A 19327-nucleotide genomic window follows, 5' to 3' on the forward strand; every position below is an offset into this window, starting at 1 on the left:
CACCTTTTGTCTGTGGCTTCATTCTTCAAATCCATCTGGACAAGAACCTGGGAAGCCACCTTTGCATTCTGACCCGGAGAACACCACATGTTCCAGTTCAATTTTTGTGTTTCAATAGCTTTTCCTTGTACCCTGTGCAGGAAATCTTTTGATTGGGTTCAAGTTCTTTCTCTATGGCATTGCCTTGCCACTCATTTCCTCTTTATAGACTAATTTTGACTGGTTCCCAAGAAGATTAGTGAAAAAAGCCGGTTATGGTTATGGCTGCAGTGTGTCCCCTTTCTGCTCAGTTGCCCCATAGTCACAGCTGCATACAGCATAGTCTGTACAGGATGCCAGCATACAGACTAGCCCATGTGCACAGCAGCCATGGCTACTGCTGTCCTTGCTCCTGGTGAGAACTTCTGTCTAAGAAAAATTCAGAAGCTACAGATGCTAATCAAAGAAGGAATTCAGCTTTACTTAGTGCTGAAAACACAGGCAGTACTGATATTTTAAAAATCACATCTAACTTATGCTCATGTAGAAAAAAATGTTCTGTTTGTAGTTGTCTCAAAATAAAAAAGGGGATCAAATGCCAGCTTGTTTCTGAAGAGAAAGTACTGTAATTAAAAGTGAAGATGAAAATCCTCATGCTAGTTAGGAATATATGATCACAGGAATATTTTGGCTTCCAGTGCCACTAAATTTTATTTATCTCCATAGAGAAACATTGTACCAATAACAATTGAACCCTTAATTCTCTAAGTGAATCTTGAAAAGGAGAAAAATAATGAGACACCAACAAGCTCTCTGAGCTACTAGCCATTTTGGTGAGGGGTGGGGACCAGGGGTACTATGGACCAGCATGCCTCTGCTTTGTTGGACAGTAGAGGTGCCAGAGGAAGACTTTTAAGAAGACTGAGCACTTGTCATAAAACAAGGCTTACAGGCACATATGTAGCATGATTGGATGGCTTTTTGGAACGGTATAATCTAGACTAATGTTATCCAATATAAATATAATATGAGCCTCATATCTATCTATCTATCTATCTATCTATCTATCTATCTATCTATCTATCATCTATCATCTATCTATTATCTATCTATCTATCTATCTATCTATCTATCTATCTATCTATCTTTCTATCATCTATCTATCTATCTATCTGTCTATCTATCATCTATCCCTCATATGCAAATAGACTGAATGGCAGAAGAACTGAATAACCAGTCACTATGGTGTGCGCTGACCAAAAGGGGGCATGCAGAACATGATGGACACCGGCCACAGCAGGGTGGTGGAGCAGGTGAGCGAGTGTGCCAGACCAAGGCAGGGTGCCGGTAGCTGACGTTGGGGCAAGCCTCTGGTGGTTAACGAAAATTCTTTGGTCCGATGTTCCCCAGTTCTGCTGGGCACTTGTACCTGCTTCTGGCACTGGCCCCACTGGCAACATTGCCAACAGCTGCTTGCACCCACTGCTGGCGCCTGGCACCGGCCCCAATCTCTCAGTGCTGTTAGCAGGTGAGAGTGGCAGCTGCTGGTCCTGATCTATCCTCAGGGCTTCTTCATCTCTCCCTGTTTCTTAGGGGTGATCAGGGCCAGCAGCCACCTCCCGCACCCACTGATTGCACCGGCCCCAATCACTCATTGTTGTCAGCAGATTCTAGCAAGATGGGAGCTATCAGCATATGGGAGCAGTGACAGCAGGATCTGGTGCTGCCAACAGACAGGGGACCAGGAGCAGCGGTGGGAGGGGCTGGACAGGGGCATGGAGGATGGGCCGAGACCCGCCCCTGTGCCCACAGTTCCTTTCAAGGTGCATGAATTTGTGTACTGGGCCCTTAGTAAAATCATAAATGTTCTAGTAGACACATCTAAGATATGAAAAAAAAAAAAAAAGATGAACTGAATTTTAATGCTAGGTCTTATTTACCCAAATATAAATGAAATTATTATTTAATATATAATCAATGTAATTTTTAAATGCTTTTATTTTTATGAAACTTACTTTATTTGAGCTAAGTTTTTGAAACCCAGTGTAAATTTTAAACTTATAGCATATCTCAGTTCAAAGTAACTATAATTTAATTGTTTAAGGACACTGGGCCTAGTGGTTCTCTATTGAACAGTGGAGATCTAGATGCCACAGCTTCCTCTACTGAATAAGCAACTGAAAAAAAAAAAAAAAAAGAGCCCAATTATGGCCCCAAAAGAACATCCAGATTGTTGTGTCTGTTACAATAATAAATAAACTGAACATTTAGACATTACAATTTGGGGTTGATAGTTAATGCTATATCCTTGTTTTATAATCAATTCAATAAATAAATATCTTTCTAGTATTATATAGCTAGATAGAATAAATTTTCTATTTGCTTGAACATGAGGTTAAGTCAGAACAGGGACAAACAGTGCTTCTAAAGCTAATTTTTTTTTTTAGCTAATTGGATTGTCTGGAATTATTTTCTATATCTCAAGTGGGCTTACTTACATGTTATACAACGTGAAGTTACAACATCAAATGCAAAACCCACCAGTGGGTTAATTTAATCTGCTCCATTAAGCCATCTATTCCGTGATAATACTTTCAATCACATTAGTTAATTCGTGACTAGAAAATTCAATCAATAATGTTTATCTGATAGCCTTTGAAATTATGGTTTACAGTTATAAGATTCTCATATAACAAGAAGGGCTTTACATCTATCCAATATATCTTTACCCCATTGTATGTTTTGCCTCCTTTGTTAAATATTAATTGACCATAAATACTTGGAATTATTTCTGGGCTCTCTATTCTGTTCCATTGATCTATATATCTGATTTTATAGCAGTATTGTGCTGTTTAAATTATGGTTTTATAGTATAATTTGATACCAGGTAGTATCAAATGTGATTCCTCCAACTTTGTTCTTCTTTCTCAAGAATGCTGGTACTATTTACAATCTTTTTTGGATATTTATAAATTTTTCAAATATTACTTTTTGTTCTGTAAAATATGCCATTGGTATCTTGAAAGAAATTGTTGAATCTATAAATTGCTTTGGGTAATATGGACATTTTAATTATGTTAATTCTTCCTACCTGTGAACTTGTTATATGTTTCCATTTATTTGTATCTTCTTCAGTTTCTTTGATCTTTTATATCCTTGGTTAAATTTATTCCTAGGGATTTTTTGTTTGTTGGTTTATTTGTTTGTTTTGTAGCAATTGTAAATGGGATTGTTTACACTGGGTTTCAAAAACTTAGCTCAAATAAAGTAACTTTCATAAAAATAAAAGCATTTAAAAATTACATTGATTTCATATCTTAAATGGGGTTGTTTCCTTTTCTGATAGTTCATTATTGGTGTATAAAAATGTAATTGATTTATGGATATTTATTTTGTATCCTGCCACTTTACTGAGTTCATTTATCAGTTCTAGTAGTTTTTGGTAGTATCTTTAATGTTCTGTTTATACAGTATCATATCATCTGAAAAGAATGAGTTTTATTTCTTCCCTTCTAATTTAAATGCCTTTTATTTATTTTTCTTGACTGATTGCTGTGTCAGAGGGAGGGAATGTGAGGGTGGGTGAAATGAGTGAAGGGATTAAGTAAAGAAAAAAGAAAAGAAAGACTCATGGACACAGATAACAGTATGGTGATTGCCAGAGGGAAGGTGGGTGTTGGGGGGAGGCAGAAGAAGGTAAAAGGTAAATGGTGATGGAAGGAGGCTTGACTTGAGGTGGTAAACACACAATACAACATACAGATGCTGTATTTTAGAATTATATACCTGAAATCTATAAAACTTTATTAACCAATGTCACTGAAATAAATTTAATTAAAAATTTATACATAAAACTACTAAAAATTGCTAACAGATAAACGCTTCTCCTCAGAGGTATTTGCTTCTGAAGTTAATAGCAAAGAAAATGAAAAATGTTACAAGATTGGATTTTAAAAAGAGCCTGGATTGCTCAGAATCTAGATTAAGCGCTTCCGGTTCTATTCTGGCAGCTGACACCAGCCTTTTGCTTACCAGCATCTGATTTTTAAGGTTATTATTACCTGAGTGTAACAATATCCAGTTTGACTGTCTATTTTTCTCCCTCTTAGGAATACAGTAATCTATTATTCATTGCCACAGATCCCTGCATATCAAGGAGGCATCTTTGCAGCTCAGTTTTGCTGCCAGTTATGGTAATTGAGTTCACCTTATTTCTGACAGTTAAATACAGCCATTTCGGAATCTGTTATCCCCATTATTCCTAGGGATTCTGGTCCCAAGGCAGCATCTCTCATTCTTGTGCTACATGGAACAGACACTTTCAAGATTTTCAAAGATGTTAAAATGTTTGCTGTTATCTAAGTAATGAGAATATCCCTATGCCCTCCAGGGAACGTAGTCAGGTGGTGAGTTCTCAAGTCTAATACAGTAAGTTAATCATTTCATTACCACCTTCCCTTAGCCTAATGACCATTTCCTCAGTTTTATTTCAGGAAGTCTTTTTTAATATATATATAGTTTGTTTGTTTGTTTTGTTTACAGAGAGGAAGGGAGAATGATAGAGAGTTAGAAACATCGATGAGAGAGAAACATTGATCAGCTGCCTCCTGCACACCTCCGACTGGGGATGTGCCCACAACCCAGGTATATGCCCTTGACGGGAATCAAACCTGGGACCTTTCAGTCTACGGGCTGATGCTCTATACACTGAGACAAACCGGTTAGGGCTTCAGAAAGTCTTTTATTGCTATTGGATATCTTCAGAACTCTGCTTCAATGCACAATTGCAAAAACAAACAAAGACAACAACAACAACAACAAAAAATATGTTTTTGCCAGAACATTGAAGCCCAAGTCATGTGTGAATGACTCATGTAAATAATTTTTTTTTATAGCCCTTATGTAGACTAGCCCTCATTCCTAACTCACAAGATTCACTCCTGCATCTGCTCCTGGCAGTACAAAGAGGCAGAATCTGTAATTCCTTCGGTGTGGTTTTTAAAAAAATGAATTATATTTACCAAACTTTGCTGAGACCTGATTTTGAATGGGAGTCTGAAGGCAATAAGGGTGGCATGTGAAGACTCTGCGAACAAGTGCATTTTGTGAGTTGCTGGCAAAGACCTTCTGTCTTCCATAGTTTGCCTCTAATTGGCAGATGACTTTTAGAGATGTTTTTATTTTAATTGGGTCTTTCAAGTTAGTTAAACACAAAAGTTTAAAAAGACTACTCTAAAATCCTTACATTGATTGCTCCAGTATAGTTCACATGCCACATCCACTGTATGCCTTCATGCCACTTTTTCCATATGCACTTTGTTCCAATTAATCTTAGTAATAGTGACACCACTGGTGATGGTGATTTTTGTTATCTGGCTTATAAGCGCACTTTCTTTACAATTTTTATGACTGTTCCTGTTTTAGCTCAGGTTATTCACAAAGCAGAGCTTAAGTCAAAAGCTTATATATTACATCTTTATAAGGAAGTACAATCCCAGGAAGTGAGAGAAAAGCAAATAAATTAGGACCACAGAGAGAGTAAATATGAGCTTCATTATGAAGCTGGACACCACAAAGTGCAATTGATTCCTCAATCCATTGTGATAGTTTTTTTTTCCCCCTCAAGAAATTATATAAACTATATCTTAGCACTGTCTACCCTTGCATTCCATTTCTAGTTGGTCAAATCTTCCTCAGAGTTAACTCCTGCCTCTCCCATATCTTACATAAATGGTCTCTGAACAGGACCCACAACAACCAGAAGCCTCATGATGAAAGTGAAAGGTTAGCATCATCTGTATGAGGCAAGGGACTCTAGTGCACCTGCATGGGATTAATTGGGGCTCACACTGAGCAGGTAGTTAGAAGAGACAGATCAGAAGCACAGACAGTGAAGTGTTGAATAAATTATCTATTTTTACACTCCAGAAAAAACTGAAACCCACAGAAAAAAATCGTTTGCTTGAATTCTCACATCTGGAAAAATAAGAAAAAGCTGACCCACCATATGGACCTATACTAGGGACTTAGAGTAACTTGGTTTTATACTTTTCAATAATCAGTCAAAAACCAGTCAGATGAGATCATGGCAAGCAAAACCCCCAGGATTAATTCTAAAGGAATATATATATATATATATATATATATATATATATATATGAAAAAGACTGAACTTCTTTGTAACTATGTGATAATTATGTAGATTCTTGGCTCAGACTTTTTCAAGGGCAATAAAAAGATGAGTCTAAAATGAAGTTGCCAATTTTACTTTAATCTGAGAATGTTAGGAGGGATATTATTAGTTCATCTTGATGATGAATCTGATATAATAAATCATCTCAGGCCACTAGGGATGCTCTTTTTTAAGGACTTCCAGAAGATATCTTATTTACTAAGGGGAAAGAAACCTAGCAATAGTCCAGTGCTTACTATATGTTAAGCAGAGATTCCCATCTTTAATATGTCTCAGAAAAAGGTGTTGTTTTTTTCCCCCCTACATCTAAATTCCAGTTATATCAGGAGTGGAAAAGTCACTAATTTATCTTAAATGAAAACTTTCTCTTCATGTATTAGAGCTCTAGATATAACTTTAAAATTAGTGTAGACCTGTGACCCTTCTGATTGGAAGTGAGCACAAAGAAGCGTTGTGCTTACAGTTAGCCTAGGTCCACGGTGGGCAAACTGCGGCTCGCGAGCCACGTGTGGCTCTTTGGCCCCTTGAGTGTGGCTTTTCCACAAAATACCACGGCTTGGGCGAGTCTATTTTGAAGAAGTGGCGTTAGAAGAAGTTTAAATTTAAAAAAAATCGTCTCTTAAAAGAAATTTCAATGGTTGTACTGTTGATATTTGGCTCTGTTGACTAATGAGTTTGCTGACCAGGAAATAGGAGTGGCACTTCAGAGCCTTGGAACACTGGATTCACAGCTGACAAGCCATGTTTATTTTAGCACAGTAAGTTCACTGGCTACCTAATGAGCTGATGTATCCCTCTTTGGCTAAGGCAGAAAAAGAAGGTAATTTTTTAAACACTTGGACTAACCCTCTAAAGTTGAAAGAAAAAACAGAGAAAAAATGTTATGTTACATCCCCCAAGGTTTATAGAAAGCTGTAAAGGTACCATTTATTCTCAAGTTTTATTTATTGAACTTCTCATTTTGAAGTCAATGTAAACTTGTCTGCAGTTATAAGGAACAGTTCAGAGAAATCCAATGTACACTTTACTCAGTTTTCCCCAATAGTGACATCTTACAAAACTCTTCCATTAGCAGCTAGAATATTGTCATTGATAAGGTTAAGATATAGAACATTGTCTTCACCACAAAGATCCCTCATGTTGCTCTTTCATCACCATTCATATGTTCTTCTCTGAGCGTCCCCATCCCTGACCATTAATCTATTCTTCATATATGTGACTGTGCTGTTTCAAGAACCTTATGTAAATGGAGCCATACAGGATGTTATCATTTAGATTTTTTTCCCCCACTCAGCATAGTTCACTGGAGATTCATCCAGGTTGTTGCATGTATCATTAGTTCTTTCATTTTTATTCTGAGTAGTAGCTGATGGTGTGGACACATCAGTTTGTAGACACATTCACTTGCTGTAAGACATCTGGGTTCTTTCCAGTTTTTGTCTATTATGAATAAAGTTGCTATAAACATTTGTGTACACAATTTTATGTGAGCAAAATCTTTATTTCTCTGGGATAAATGTTTGAGAGTGCAATTGCTGGGTCATATGTTAAGTGCATGTTTAGCTTTTAAAGAAACTTCCAAACTATTTGGCACAGTGGCTTTACCATTTCACATTCCATATGTGTGAGTGACCCGGTTTTACGGCATCTTTGCTGGCATTTGAAGTTGCAAACTTCACTATTTTACATTATAGCAATTATTGATAGGAATATAGAGAAATCATATTTTGGTTTTAACAGACATGTAATTTCCAAATATGTTTTCCCACTCCTTAGCTTAACCTTTCATCCTCTTCACAGGAATGATTTTTTTTTCAGAGCAGAAGGTTTTCATTTTGATCAAATCCAATTTACCAATTGGTCCTTCTATGGATTGTGTTTTTGTGTAAAGTTATAAGAATTCCTTTCCTAGCTTTAATTTTCAAAAATTTACTTCAATTTTTTAAACAAAAGTTTTATATCTTATAAGTCTATAACCCACTTTGAGTTCATTTTTGTATAAAGTGTAAATCCAAGGTCATGGGTTCATTTCTTTTAACCTATAGATGTCCAGTTGTTTCAGCAGTATTTATTGAAAAGCATGTCTTTCTTCCACTGAATTGTTTTTACATTGTTGTCATATTTGTATTTCTGATTTCTCTATTCTGGTAAATTCTGTATGTTTATCTCTGAACAAATACCACAGGGCTCAAAGCTACAGCTATAATATATGTCTTGAACTCAGGTTGACTGATACCTATTTTATTCTTGTTTTTCAATTTCTTTTTAGCTTTTCTATTTCTTTATATTTCCATATATTTTAAAAACAATCTTGTCTGAGAATTGGAAAAGAATTGTGTTATGATGTATTTGATAAGAAATCTATATGTCGGTTTGGGGAGAATTGACATTTTTATTATGCTTAGTCTTCCAGTGTATAATATGTCTACCTATTTATTTAGATCATTGATTTCTGTGGTCTGTATTGTGTAATTTTCAGCATACAAATCTTACACATGTATGGTAAATTTATGCCTAAATGTCTCTTTGTCTGTGTTTTTAAATTTGTTTTATTTTTTTCCATCACCATTTATCCGCTCTATGCCATTTTCCACATCCTCCACCACCACATTCACACTTGCCTATGTCCATGAGTTCTCTCTCTCTCTTTTCCTTTTTGATCAATCCCTGCCACCCGAATGCCCCCTCATACACACACACACACACACACACACACACACACACACACACACCAGAGCTCTCTGCCTGCTCGATGTCAATGAGTCTATTTTTCTTAGTTGTTTGTTCAATAAATTCCACATATGAGTGAAATTATATGGAATTTTTCTTTTCAGCTTATTTTAATTAGCATAACTTTTAAGAATGTGTAAATAGTATTCAATTTTATTATTTCAGTGTCCATGTATTTATTGTTAGTATATAAATATGCATCTGATTTATTTAATGTTTACATGTAGTAGTTTAAAAACATCAACAGTTCTCATAGTGTTCTATGTATCAATATTATACTTTTATTTATCTCATTTTACAGATGCAGAAACTGTTTGAGTACATGTAGTACTCTATCAGTTACTAGGCAAATGGCTTCACATTTCTAATGAGTTGAAATACTTCTCTTTTCCTGTGCATCAACCAAACATGTGGGGATTACCTGGGAGTCAGGTGGTCTAAACTGTGCCTAATCAGGTTGCAGGCTGAATCCAATCCTCTTCCATAGCACCTGCTGTTGGCCAGTCAGTTATCAGAAACATGTTCTTCTCATGGCAATGATGGAAGCACAAGAAGATAAGCCCAATGATGCGAACACATGTCAAATCTCTGCCTGAATCATAGATGTTAATATCTCATTGGCTAGACTATCTCTAATCCATTATATATTTTAGGATTGGGGGTTCTAAATGATTTGGATAAAAAGAAAAAGAAACCTCATGGACATGGACAATAGTGTGGTAATCGCTGGGAAGGGGTGGTCGGGGTAGGCAGAGGGTATTAGGAGGATATATGGTGATGAAAGGAGACTTGGAGCAGTGAACACACAATACAATGGACAGATGATATGTTGTGCAATTGTACACCTGAAACATGTATAATTTTGTTAACCAGTGACACACTAATAAATTCAATGAAAAGGGGAAAAAAATCTCATTGGCAAATGGAAGACACATGCCATCGCCTGGCAGCAGTGGCACAAAGTAATATATTCTGCCTCTAGTTGGAGAAAATATAACCTGGCACAGGGTGTGGAATCAGAGACATATTAAATATTGGGACCAATAATTTAATCTTCTACATGTGCACAAGGCCTGCTGCCGTTAATAACAGAGCTAAGATAGGAGCCCAGATCTGAGTAAATTCAAAGTATATGTATTATTTTTTTTAAAACAATTGATATATTCCCAAGCTATATAATAAAATGATCACAGGGTTGGTCATATTTACATATTGAATAAAGGCATAAAGTATTCACTTCTGCCTCTTTCTAAAATATATTTTAGACATATAGATATGAAGATGTGCATATACACATTTAATTTTTCAATGGTAATGCAAAATTTCTCACCAGGCAAGCAGACTTGTTAGTTGCTCACTTTACTTTTTATTCCTTCAGTGCCCTAAGGCACTCTGATCGTACTGTGGACCTGAAAGCATATATTCCTTGTGGTCACAGCAAAGTTGTTTTGTGACTTTGGGAACTAACGTTCTCTCTGACATTGCTCTGCCTTCTGTTTCAGACCATTCGCTAGCAAGCAGTGCTGCCATCGAAATCCCAGGCATTTGCATGACCTGCTCATCCCCTGGTGTTTTCAGACCTTTCCACAACTCTTTTTGGGAAGTTGTCTCCGATGTGTGTGCATTGCTTTTAGAAGCCACTTGCATGTGTTTAACAAGTTTTTTAATTGCTCTCACGTGGAGGAAAACACTATTTAATATTCAGGGAGTGCAATTAGCACAAAAGAATGTCAAGAAGAGGGAATTGGATGACATTTCTTCAACCTGACGATCAAGTATGGACTTTTTCCAAAATGGATGAGTATCCAGAGTTTTGTTTAGGAGAGTTGGCAGCTTCTGAGGACAAAGCTTTGGAGAGAAGCTCTGAGTGCTGTGCAGCCGACTGTCTGGTGTGCATTTGTATGCGAATAGCAGAAAGCATACAGACGTGGTTGGGTGATAACAGGTCCTAGTATTGTCTTTAGCCCAGTAGAATGAGGGCTTTCTAATAGATCAATAAAAGTTTATTTTATGTAGGTAAGTCATGAAAAGCATATATGAGATTGATCTGTGTATCTATTTCTATCTCAATCAACCCAACCAATGATGTCTTTCATAAGGTAACACCACATAAGGTGGGAATGCAATCTGCTAGTCTGCGGACCTCATTAGGATTATTGATTGATATACCAAGACGGTCATTGAGCTTATTCAAATGTGTGTGGGAGAACCTACTCTTAACCTCATTCCTGTCTTGCCAACAACAGATCCAATAAATTATTAGCAGCTGAAAATATAAAGTTTAGTGAGTAAATTTAATAGAAAAAAAAAACTATATAGTGTTTTTTAAATACTTTTATCGATTCTTAGAGAGAGAGGAAGGTAGAAGGAGAGAGAAACATAAATGTGAGAGCAGAACATCAGTAGACTGCCTCCTACATACCCACTACAGGGGATTAAGCCCAGGTAAGTGCCCTGACTGGGAATCGAAACAGCAACCTTTCAGTGCATGGGGACAACACCTAACCAACTGAGCCACACCTCCCAGGGACCCACATAACTAATAACCAAAATGGACTTTGGGCTACTTTTGCTAAACATTTTAAACACTACTGTTAATATTCCAAATGTTTATTAATAGTTTTCAAGTGATGTGCATACCTGAACTCCTTTTAAAATAAGCAATTATTTATTTTGAAGATTTACCTCAAGTATATGATGTTTCAACACTGTCACCTTGGTTCTGAGTCAGTCACTGTTTCTTCATGAGGGAAAATGGTTCTTTTATATTAACTGTTAGCTCTCTATTACCATACAGTTGCCACCAGCCTGAAAATAAGCTTTTTATTTCAACCTTTGCTGGTTTATACAAGTCACATTCAAACGTATCACCCAAGCGTTTTCTTGGGCTATGAACTGGGCTCGCCTCAAATTAAAGGCCCTTGTCAGGTAAAATTCAGGAGAGTCCTGCAGAAAAATATATTAAATTAGCGGGGAAAAGCAAACAATCCAAGCAAGTGTACTTACAGAAGAATAACAAAGCTGGCTGACAGAAAGAAAATGCACTCTGATGTTTACCATTATGCCAACAACAGAAAAAATAAAAAAAGGGGTTTTGTTTTCCTTTTGTTTTGTGAAAGACTTTGACTAAGTGAATTTTTCATACGTGTATAGGGTAGGTCTACCTGTGTCTATTCTGTGATCACACAAATAGCTAAAATCAGAAAATCTCATCTAAACACCTAATGGATGTTATTTTATTGTTGGTTATTTTTAGCGTGCACTGGAATGGCTAGACCCATCAATAGACCAAGAGAGATACTAAACTTAAAATGTATAACAATTGCTTAAAATTCCACTTGTGGATTATTGTTCAAGGGTATGTTATGAATGCTGTTTTCATGCCTGGAACATAGTACAATAGATCGCCAACAAATAATTTTTGAATGCATACGAGTATCTCATTTGAAGCAGCATGAAGCCATATTTTGGTATTAGACTGGTTAATTCGGAATTTTTGTTTCAGCTCTTTCTAGCTTTGTAATCTCAGAAAATCTACTTACCCTTTTGGGGCTAATTTTTCTCATCTGAAAAAGAAAAAGAAAATTGTATTTTTTTTTAACCTCATAACTAAATTCACATACAAATAATTTATTCTGATGACTGGGGCATAATAAGCACTCAAAAATGTGTTATTATTACTTAAGGATAACCACAAAAACATATTTTCTCTGCTTGTTTTGGGGCCATTTTTATCACCTTCTTTTCTCAATTCTGGGAATTATAAGCTAATTTCATTAGCAAAAAGAACACTACAAAAATAAATATGCAATAAAAATCCAAACATTGGATCCTAAATTTAACATAAATTATTTTGTACATAATTTTGTCTCATATTACCTCCAACTCTTTTATCACAAATTACCAAAAGTTTTTTTTTTTTTTTTTTAATTCATGCTCACTTGTATGCTTCAAGTTTCTGCTATACCTCCTTTGACAAAATATATCAGGCAAATTGAGACAAATAACATAAAATACATAGCAAAATATAAGCATAAATAAAACTTTAGGGTCAAAAGAAAAAATTAAAATGTAATAGCAATAAAAATAGTATAGTTTTAATAATTATCCTAATATTTTCCCTTTGTTGATGGCTATCGCTTCAAAAAACAGTTATCACTTATATAGTGATTTTTGTTTTTATCCTCATCCAAGGATATGTTTATTGATGAGAGAGAGAGAGATAGAGAGAGAGAGAGAGAGAGAGAGAGAGAGAGAGACATTTATCAGTTGGCTCCGATACTCTCTCTGACTTGAGATTGAACCCTAAAACCCTAGGTATGTGCCCTGAATGAAAATCTAACCTGAAACCTTTAGTTGTACTGGATTTTGCTCCAACTAACAAGCCACCAGGCCAGGGGTACAGTTCTTACTCATTCAGTTAACCAGTATTCAAAGAGTTCCTACTATGTTCAATATTTCAAAGGAGGGAGTTAAACAGTTCTCCTGGAGAAAGGTTTTTTCTAACTCTGATTTCTCACAGGTGTTATTACATGAAAGCAATTTCTCAAGAAGTTATTACAGAGAGGATTTGAAAAAACTGCAATCAATTGCCTTCAACATCTCTAATGTAAATGTAGCAATCACTTCCATGTGGCCATTTTCAGTATGACCTTTGACAAAAGCTAAAACAATAATTAAAATTTGATAACATTTATATTACATTATGTTAACATCATGAACACTGGTGTAAGTAAATTGGGTATTTGAAAGTAAGAAGCAAAAAATAATTGATTAGTTGTCAAGGTTCTTGAAGGAGGATTACTGTAGAAACAAAAATCACTTCAATAAACAATTATTGACTGTTCATTGTGTTCCTAGACCTGGGATAAGTGCTAAGGATTTAGAATTAATTAAAACAGCCTCATGTATTCTGCTGAGTTAGAGTAGATTTCATAGAGGCCAATAACTTTAAAAATGTTCATTTTAATTTGATAAAATATCAACATTCTCACTTAAAAATAAAACAATTCTTTTTCTATACCATCAGTTTTTATTTCTACAATGTCTATTGAATAATTAAGTATAAATTACTTACCCAGATGTACATTATATTTAAATCCATCATCTTAAATAAACACCAATTTAAATAAAATAATAGCAATAATAAAAAGAAAACCTTCTCTTAGAATACATGAACCTTAGAGTTGCTCTGGTCACTATCCTCCCTAATAGAAGAGCCCCATCTAAAAACCCCTGAATTTAGGGTCCACCCATAATTGCTTGAACAGTTCCAAAGGGAAAAGACCATTACTTTGGGGTGTTCTTTATATTAAGTCAAAAATGGCTTTCCTGTTGGAACCAATTAAGATGAGTTCACTTGCTAATAATGTGCTAACAATGACTTAAATGGGATAGATGGTGCAGTAGATAGTTTGAGCTGATTCATTTCATTAAAAACCAAGTGTTGTTGTTTTTTTCTTCTCTATTTCACTCTAATTTTCTTAGAATTTTTATTTTATTTTCATGCTTGTAATATTTTTAATCCAAATAGCAGCAGCAACTCTAGGGGTCATTTCCAAAATAAGAAAAATTTTGTTTATGTTATTTTCTGCATAAAAGTTATCTATATATGAAAAAGTACCATTTCTTGTATGTTCTCTAAACATATTAAATATTCTTGGGTGAGCCTGAAAAAATAATAAAGTTGATAGACATCAGATAATGGCATTAAGGGAAACAAACACAAATGTATCTTATAACATTGATGTCACACTCACATTTTCTTTTTTTAGCAATACTATACTATGTAGGATTAAAAAACAAACAAATTGTAAATGGCCTCACTCACCTGAGGACAGGTTTGGCAGCAAAAGGAGTTCAGGTCAAGTCAGGTTTTGTCACTAAATAAGCAATTAAAAACAAAGCAAGGCCCTGACAGGTTTGGCTCAGTGAATAGAGTGTTGGCCTATGGACTGAAGGGTCCCAGGTTTGATTCCAGTCAAAGGCATGTACCTTGGTTGCAGGCACATACCCAGTAGGGAGTATGCAAGAGACAGCTGGATTGATGTTTCTTTATCATAAATGTTTCTAACTCTCTATCCCTTTCCCTTCCTCTCTGTAAAAAATCAATAAAATATATTTAAAAAAAAACAAAGAGCAAGAAAAAATTTTTTTCAGAGTTTTCTGAATTTCAGAATTGCTTTATAAGAGACTGTGGATCTGTAGTGTATCAGGCACCTCACTAGGCACTTTTAAATTTATTTTATAATTTAGCACATTACATTTTGAAAAAATACTTATAATTATCCTTATTTTGCATGTGAGAGAATAAGATTCAGGGAGATCAAGTAACTTTACAAAAGACTTGTGATTTAAAACCAACTTTACCCTATAAATCAGCATACCAGAGTGCCAATAATATACAAATAAACCTGGTGTTGATTCCCCCGTAAGTTCATGGAGAACTTTTTTAGAATTGATCATTATGATACATTTAGACAAATCCCTCTGACATTGTAGCATTATTCAAATCCCCTCTTTTTCAGAAGCCCCAGGTAAGAAAAAGAAAAGTCTTAGAACATTACCATGACCTAATGTACTTTATTTCAGCATCCTCTTAATGGAACTATGGCTACTAAATTCCAGTGCAATGACACAAACTGTGGGATGAATGAGCAATTGATCAGTGAGTTTAGGAATATTTGCATTTGAAGTAAGATTCTCCTTGTCTTGTGTCTTCCTTTCTCCGGAAAGCCAATATGTCATAGTTGGCTGCCTGGGTTCTGTAGGTAATTGCTATTCACATCCTTAATGATTAGTCTCAAAGAATGTACGTTGCTACTGAAACACACATCAGTAATTTTTAGTGGGACAGACTGAAAGGTTAACTTCCTCATCCTCCAAATGAATAGCAAATCATCAGTTACTAGCATACAACCTTATGTTTTTAACTTGTTTGTTTGTATTGGTTGTTGCTGATTGTAATCAGTGGGATTTTTTAATGTTGATCTGAATTATGCCCTTGGAATATACAGATAACATTTTGGGTCCACTGGCAGTGGGACATAATTAAATGTGCTATGATTCATATGTTCTCTGCTTTTTGTTGTTGGGGTTTTTAATTGTTTTTGTTTTGTTTTGTGCTATCACAGCAAATATCTGTGCTAGTTAATTGCTGCAGCAGTCTAGTCTCTGACTCCATGAATTGTCCAGCAATACCCCAGTCAATAGCCCTGCTTTATCATCTACTTCTCTTCTTGTGAAATCTTAACCAGACCTTGGGCTTTAAAACCATCCTTTCCTGATTACCTGTTTAATGCCAAAGTGACCCTGTTCTCTCTGCCTCATATGTCCAGACCCAACCAATTTCCAGATATTACCATGTGGAAGTTGAATAGACATTTCAAAACATATTACCCTCAGGAACAATTTTTTTTTAATTTCTATTCCTCATCCTGCTCTACCCTATTGCAATATGTGGCACTTATTCAGTTGCACAGAGCAAAATATAGAGATGATCTTGTATTTCTTTTTTTCCCCCTTACTTCCCACAATGCATCAACAAATCCTGTCAACTCTAAATCATATAACATCTTGAATATAGTAACTTTCTTCCAAGTTCAGTATTTCCATCCTTGTTTAGAAAGTCATTTTCTTTCCCTTGTGGTGCTGCAACAATTATGTAGTTGGTTCCTCTGATTTCACTCTTGCCAACCTATAATTCAATATCCAAAATCTAAACAGAATGGTCCTTTTACAATGTAAATTAGAAAATACCACACACCACCTGAAGATGTAAGATTTTTTTAAAATGAATTCTAGTTACATTTATAACATTAAAGTGCATTTCCTGTCTAGTATGGTCCCACATGATCTTGCCCAAATGACCAATCTAACTTCATGTCTTGCCACTCTTTTACTTGTGTGTTTTTTTTGTTTGTTTGTTTGTTTTTTACTTATTTCCAGGCATACCATCCTTCTGTCTATTTCTCAAACATATATGCCTTTTTATCTCAGGTCTTTGCACTTTCATTTTCTTCTGTCGGTTATTCTCCCAGTCTCTGCAAACTATACAGATTTTTGCATAGGTTAGTCTTTCTCATCATTTTAATCTCATAACAAATGTCATTTTTTTCATAAGGGTTTTCTTTGACCCCAATGTAAACTAACTTTCACTTCCATGGGGTTATTCCCTATAATATTATCCTGTTCTATGACTTTCTGATATTATTATTACTGAAATTATTTTATTTGCTTACTTGTTGATTATCTGTTTTCTATGCTAACACATAAAGGTGCCTGGTTTTCCTCCATTGCCAGGCACACAGAAGACTGCCTTTCTCAGGCCTCTTGTAGGCTAATGGGGTTAAGTGATCCGTTTCAGCCAATTAAGTGTGAGTGAGTATTAGTTGTCACCACTAGGCTGAAGCAACAAAAATTTACTTGTAATTTTAAGTGTATCTTCTCTTGATGCAAAGCTCAAGAAAGCCAAATATTCCAGATAATTTGATATTAAGATAGAAACACTTTCATAAATCCAGATCCTGGAGTAACTGGGTATAACAGATACCTCCCCTAATTGTATATGAAGTTTGAATGAGAAATAAACTTGGGTTGCATTAGGGATGTTACGTAGTGTATTCCAATGAAAGAAGTGATCTTGAATTCTATTTTACTTTTATTTCTCACCTCACTCCAGCATCCAGAATAATGTCAAAGACAAAAACAAACACACACACACAAACAAAACAAAACAACGGGACATTTTAATTAATTAATGCATTCTGGATGCTGTTTCTCCATGTGGGTAGAAGGCCACAGTCTTGAGCTTTACCAGCATTGTGCCTGTATATGCCCTGAAGAGGAGATAGAACAGTCATTTGTGAGATGAATGAAACCTGCGGAATCTTTGTTATACAATTACTTTCTGTGCCATAAAGGAAGGTAAAGCAAATTCCAAATTACCTTAATTTTGGTAGATGATAGCATGGATTAAGAGAGTGAGATGGTAAATTTAAAAAACATAAAAAGAGGATCATGTTGCTGTTCTCCTGTAACAAAGCTATTTCTATACTCTTCAATTTTGTGAGGGGAGAATTAACAGAGCAGTTATGATTATCTCTAAATTTTATATTTTACTTTTCTTCATCTATTTATCTATCCTTTAACTCTGCATTTTCCCCATTCTCTTAATTTTAGCATTTCCCCCACCCCCTCAATAAATTTGCTACCTTTGATCCTTTTTCTACTCTGGCCTAATTCAACTTGGCTTACAGAATCACAGTCAGTGGTGGGAGAAAGTTTTGAGAGAGGAAACCATCTTCTGTTCTTTTATCTTTCCACTAGGGGCCCAGTGCACGAATTCGTGCACCTTGAGAAGAACTGAGGGCTGTGAGGCTGCAGTGGGCACAGGAGCAGGTCTTGGCCCATCCTCCACACCCCCACCTGGCCCCTCCTGCCACAGACCCCAGTCCCCTGTCTCTGGCAGCCCCACTCCCACTGTCGCCACTCGCATGCACTGCTTTTACCCATTTACTGAGCAGGGTGAGATGGAGAAGCCCCGAGGGGCGATCAGCTGGCAGTTGCCACTCACACCTGCTAACTGTGCAGGTGTGAGTAGCGGCTCTGGTGCCAGCAGTTGTGCTAGTGGGGCAAGTGCCAGCAGCAGATGCAAGCACCCAGTGGGACCGCAGCACCTGGAAGCAAAGAATTTTCAGTAACCACCAGAGGCTCACCCCAATGACAGGGACCGGCGCTACTCCTTGGTCTGGCACCCCCGCTCACCTGCTCTACCATCCCGCAACAGCTGAAGCCCACCATGTTCCATGCTCTGCTACCTGCTACCGACACTTACCATGTTCTGTGCGCACTCCCTGGCACATGTCATAGCAACTAGTTGTTCTGCAATTCATTCTATTTGCATATTAGCCTTTTATTAGATAGGATGGTATCTGAAGCTTGTTTGATGTGTGGTAATTAGGGAACATTACATGACTTCCTTAGAATCACATTACTTTTCAAATTCAATTGAACTTAGATTAAATTTTAAAATTTAATTATCCTAAAGAAGGGGTGCTCAAAATCTGAGGGTATTAGGGAACATTATTATGGATTTAATAATTTTCCACAAATAAATCATAAATTATAAGACTCTGTATAAAGAACCAAGATTGTACACCAATTGTGTTTTATTTCTATGTACATTCATTGGGAAAAAAATTGTGGAAGAATTTAAAAAGCAAGTTAAATTTATTGTTAAGTCCAATTTATTGGAGTTAGTCTTTACAAGGACAAAGCATCTGCTTCCATCTGTTTGCTCCTAAGGGATAAATTGAAAGAGTGATACCCTAGGCAAAGATATTTAAGATCTATCCCATAACTAAAGCTACATTAAGTGAGGGTTTTCTCCTCAAATTATAGTCTTATGTGAATAATATTGTTTTA

This window comes from Pipistrellus hanaki, assembly GCF_964339955.1.
Source record: "Pipistrellus hanaki genome assembly, chromosome: 8".
Taxonomy (NCBI): Eukaryota; Metazoa; Chordata; class Mammalia; order Chiroptera; family Vespertilionidae; genus Pipistrellus; species Pipistrellus hanaki.